This window comes from Topomyia yanbarensis, chromosome 1 (genome assembly GCF_030247195.1).
Source record: "Topomyia yanbarensis strain Yona2022 chromosome 1, ASM3024719v1, whole genome shotgun sequence".
Lineage (NCBI taxonomy): Eukaryota > Metazoa > Arthropoda > Insecta > Diptera > Culicidae > Topomyia > Topomyia yanbarensis.
In genome coordinates, this window is record NC_080670.1 from 15,230,341 (window position 1) to 15,235,678 (window position 5,338).

At 43.7% G+C, this 5,338-nt stretch overlaps 1 protein-coding gene across 1 annotated transcript in view; it reads left to right on the forward strand.

Annotated features, from left to right (window-relative positions):
- The window catches only part of LOC131676953 (uncharacterized), a 171,149-nt gene that overhangs the window by 78,325 nt on the left and 87,486 nt on the right, over nucleotides 1–5,338 (forward strand). The gene's annotated exons all lie outside the window — the stretch shown is intronic.

Below are 5,338 nucleotides of genomic sequence, written 5' to 3' on the forward strand. Positions count from 1 at the left end.
CGAGTAACAGAAAAACTCACGACATACACTTTTGTAAAAAAAAATGAGTTATGGGCATCATTTACATAGATCGTTATGGGACTGATATGCGTAGAACTTTCCGGTTTCCGCTCGATTTCTCGGCATAACAGTCCCACTTAACATTTTTCTTAAAAACTAACGTTAATTGAATCTCTATAATAAAAAACTGGGCTGATTATATTGAAAACGATTGCCATGAACGTAATTTTGGACAATAAAGCTTTATTTGTTACACCGTATCCCTCCAGATGGCTAATACAATTTTCATCTTCAATCGCGTTTTTCTCAGTTGCCAGTTTTGCAACATGGGACAATTGGGCGTAGAACGGCAGTTCACATTATAGAATTGTGTAGTTAATTCAAGCAAATGTCGAGCCTCTCGTTTTTGAATAGTAACACACTCACACGAGAATATTTTTCAAACCACCAAAATCATCAAAATACCAGCTTGCGATTATGTCGGCCATCTCCAATTGTCGCCAGTGCAAAATGATATCCTTCCCCGCTTGATGGAGGATCACTGTTCATCACTGTTCGGTTGAGAATCGGCAATAATGTATCGGCAGTCAAATGCGACTCTTCGTATACAACTTCATTAAAGAGATCTCTATTTTAATGGTCCTTATTATGCTTATCGCAGGAGAAAGGCTTCTGAAATGTAACAGGCACTTAAATAGCATATTAAAAGCAATAATTTGAGAATATACAATAAATATTTTCTGATGACCATGACACCCGGGATGTTTGATGCTGTTTGACAGGCTTTCTGCAATACAAATTTTCTTATTGAATGCAATAACGTGTTTAGGACTGGTGGTATCCAACGGGGAAAAACGATCGGAAATGGTGAGTGAAGCTAAGCAATCATGTGAAAAAAAATTCCCTCCAGAGGCGAGATTCGAACTCGCAACCTTTGAGACTCCGACCCAATGCACTAACCCTTATGCTATCCCTGGGTATGGTGACGATTGCTGGTGAGGATTGGACTGTAGATCTTTTGACGTTAGCGCCATTGCTTCTATTTAACGGTTCGTTCTCGTCGAGAATTGCAGCCATCTTGCTTTCCACAATTACATCCGTGGTTGCCTCTTGCTGTTGTAATCCCCAGTTTAATCAGTAAATTGACTGCAGCAACTGTGTCCGGTCCGGTTGATTCCATGAACTGAAAAATGAGAAAATTGTTATAATTCTTACGCTCTAGAACTCGAATAATATCGTAAGGAAATATCGGATCGCTGTTGCAGATGTTGCCAGTTTTATAACTTTCGGCTGTTGAACTACGAAATCAATGCTAAATTACTTCAATTGCGGTGCGGCATGGTGATCTGTGTAAAGTGCAAGATGTATTTCAGGAATCAGAATATATTGGCTTAAATGGCACGTTCCCCGATGAATTTAGATTAGATTGCTGGTCTAAACATTGTGTTCTATACACCCAATTTCTTTTTTTTCTTTTTTTGGTTCAGAATCGATTACAGGTGTTTTTATCTTACGGTCATTCGTTCGGTGACTCTCGGGCCGATAGATCGACCTTTTCAGTCCGTGCAGTGTAACGTTATACAGCATAGTGCTACTCTACTGTCAAGGTTATCTGGCGCATTATCCGCCTCGTCGAAGTTTCAGGATTTTTTCGCTTCTTTTACGGTTTGTGCTCCCCTACTTAACTTGTACTCACCCTCCGCAACCGGGCCATTTGTAGACTTTCTCTATACCAAAGAAAAGAAATGTTTGAATCTATTGAAGATTTCTCGAGTTCTGAAGAAACAATATTTGGCTATGACAGAACTGTCAAAAACGCGTCCTGATAAGCGTTGGGTGGTGGTAAACAGTTTGAACCAGGCAAATGATATTGCTGGCTACGGGCCTTTTACGAAGCAGTATAGAGTATATGTACCATCAAACATGGTTGAATGTGACGGGGTCGTCTCCGATTCAAGTTTGAATTGCGCGGTTCTGCGGACACAAAGGGTTGACCATTTCAAAGACCCTTATGCTCAGCCAGTGAAGAAACTAAAGTAGAAATGAAGCATTCAGCATCAGTCGCAGCTAACGGGAAGAGGACTTATGTCAACTTAGACTCTTATCGGGTGACCTTTGCCGGTTCTCCTCTACCTAACTTTTTGTACCGCGGGTTATAGCAATAAGGTTCGATGTGGGAAATGCGAGGTAATCATGTGGATGACGTGTGGATGTCGAAGTGTCAATTGTGTGGGAAACATGTCCGGCGTAAGCAAACAGTGCAAGGAGAAACTGAAGCGTTCCATTCAGACCCGTTCTAAGCGATCTTTCGCAGAAATGTGAAGACGACTTTGATGAACCGCAGGGGGGAATCTTCTTTTGCTGCGCCTGCGCTAAACGGATTCCGCCCCGGACAATAAAGCCCCAGGGCCAGACAATCAAATTCAACTTGTTGAAGAATCACCCAGGCTCAGTCAAAAGACGCTTGTTGAATTGATTTAACAAGTTTCTTGAGGGTAATATTGTTCCTCATGCCTGGAAGCAAGTGAAGGTCATCGCCAACCAAAAAGCAGCCAAAACCAACCTCCGACCACAACTCGTATCGGCCGATTACAATGTTGGCCTGGATCCGGAAGTTTTTCGAGAAAATGATCCTATTCCGCCTCGAAAATTGCGTCGAGGCATAACTTTCTGTCAGATACACAATTTTGCTTCCACAAAGCCAAAGGGACGTACCTTACGCCTTACGTTACTCTTTACAGAAATTCAAATGGCGTATGCTAGCAAAGACCAGATGGCATCAGTTTTCTTGAATCTTAAGGAGGCCTTTGATTCAATTTCTATCGACTTTCTTTCTGCACCACCATAGTCTTTCACCGATTTTAAACAACTTTTTTCTAAACTAATTGTCTGAAAAACACATGCATCTCACATGTATAAGTCCCTTTCTCTAGAATTTTTACGTGAATGACATTGACTAATGTCTTGTCAATTCCTGCACACTAAGACAGCTTGGAGATGACGGTGTGGTCTCTATTACAGCCGTCGACTTGCAAAAACCACTGCAAGATACCTTGGGCAATTTGTCTGCTTGGGCCCTACAGCTGTGTATTGAATTCTCTACGGAGAAAACTGTGCTAGTCGTATTTTAAAGATAGCGTGAACCAGCGCAACTACAGCTTTAATTAATGGATCAAACTATTGCTCAGGTTTTAACTTTTAAATACCTCGGGGTACGGTTCGACTCTAAAGGATGTCACTTTCGGTATCTGAAACAGATGTGCCAACAATGGATCGACTTTCTCCGTACAATAACCGGAACATGATGGGGTACCCACCCAAGAGACCTCAGCACAATAGAGGCTCTTCGTTAAACATAGAAAGCATATTCCGAATTTCCTGAAGAAAATATGGGGACTCTTTCGTGCCTTCTCGGTAAGATAGTATAAGATTACCTTAGTCTGGGTCCCCTCGCATTGCACCATTCCGGGTAATGAAGAAGCGAAGTCCTTAGCTATAGCTGACGCATGAGAAGGTAACATCTACGAACGATCAATCTACTTCAACAAATTTTTCAATATCTCTCGTCAGAAGGCGCTAGGAAGTTGGCAGACGTCGTGGAGCAATGGAGAGTTGGGACGGTGGCTACATTCTATCATCCCGAAGATATCAACGAAACATTGGTTTTGAAGAATGGATGTGGGTCGCGACTTCATTTGTGTAATCGAACATATTCAGCCTTATTCTGCATTACGACGGATCGCAATGTCGATACTTCTCCGCGCTCACTCTCCGTGCATTGCATTAGTCGGTTAAGGATAATTGTTTCCAGGAGTTTTCCAAGTGTGTCCCTGACTTTGACAGCAACACAGTTTCTATACCTTCTACATTTCGGGGAAACTGCCTTCAGCTAGGCACTTCTGCAGCACCACTCTGAACATGTCCGGATATGCCAGGAGCGCAGCTTTCAGCACCACGTTTAGTATTCCATCCGGACCGTGTTCCGGATGATTTTTTGATTTTAGTCGCTTTTTTGAGCCAATCGTCTGTGTTTGCTCCTTCTTCTTAGCCGTACGGTGCCGGTGCCCAGGTAGTTGGATCGTGCTTCGGGAAGAGACGCTTAACGATTATCTTTAGCTTACCAGGGCACATTTCAGCTGGCGTCGACGGGCCGTCATCTTCGCCTTCACGACTCGGTACGCGTCCCCCAGTGATTGGCGTCTACTTCTTAGCACAGCTCCTTATGGTAAACTGGCTTGCTAATCTTGATCTCCCGTTCTAAAGCGGCCCTAGCTTCCAGAAACATCGCCTTGCGCTCCCCTCTCACTCTCCAATCTTGCTCTCTGAGCCCGCCTTCTGGCTCTGAAACATGCAGCGTGTAGCGTACCGAGCGACTCATTTACCCAGTAAGCTGGATGCCGTTTACTGCGTGACTACAGTTTTCGCGGCATGTAACGTCACAATCCTTCTTGTTAGATCAGCCACATCAACGTGCTGGATCCCGCTGTCCGGCTGAAATGCCTCACGAAAGAGGTATTTGTTGAAGGCTTTCGTCTTCTACTTTAGCTTGCCGGTCGTCGATCACCGTGCAGTAGCAGGGTTCCGTTGATCAATGCGGAATCGCCCGAGCTGGTCGCTATGGGGATGCGTCTCGCACACGTCTCCAGTCCATGTTCGCCGTCAGTGAAGGACTACAGAGTGTGGCGGAATTTCTCTCGGCACCGATGTTCGTTTCGTGAACCAATTAGCTCCCAGTTTTGTCACGATACCAGGAACCATTTGGCTCCCCGCTTCGCCGTGAGCTATTCGTTGTAGTCCTCGGCGGTGGACCTAGCCTCCACAACGAGCCGACTGGTAGTTGCCGAGGCCTGTCGCCAATTTTCGCTGCAAATAAATATTCACAGAAAATATCTTGAAGCTTAGTTCAGTGTACACGCAGAATTTTATTTATGCATCGATAGCATACTTTTCTATCTGCCTCTCGTTTCTTCTGCTGTAAATTTTATACATTGGACATATTCAGTCTATCCACTCATTGAATGCTTACTAGAAGTATATGCATGAAAATGCATAAAAATCACAGCAAAAGAAAAGAGACAGGAATAGAAAGTATGCTAACTATGCATATTTTTGTTTCTCAGGGTAGGTATATTTAAAATACACAAACCACCCTACCGCTCAAGGCCATTTGTCATATACTGTTGTTCCGCAGAGCTTTCTCTACACCAACACTAGCGTAAATCGTTCTCCAAAAGTTCAAACCGAACGAAGCTAAAACAGAGCTTTCACTTCTATAGTTTGGTTTCACTTCGCACGGCTCAAAGCTTCGCTTTGCGCAGTTTCTTCGAAGCCACCGAGC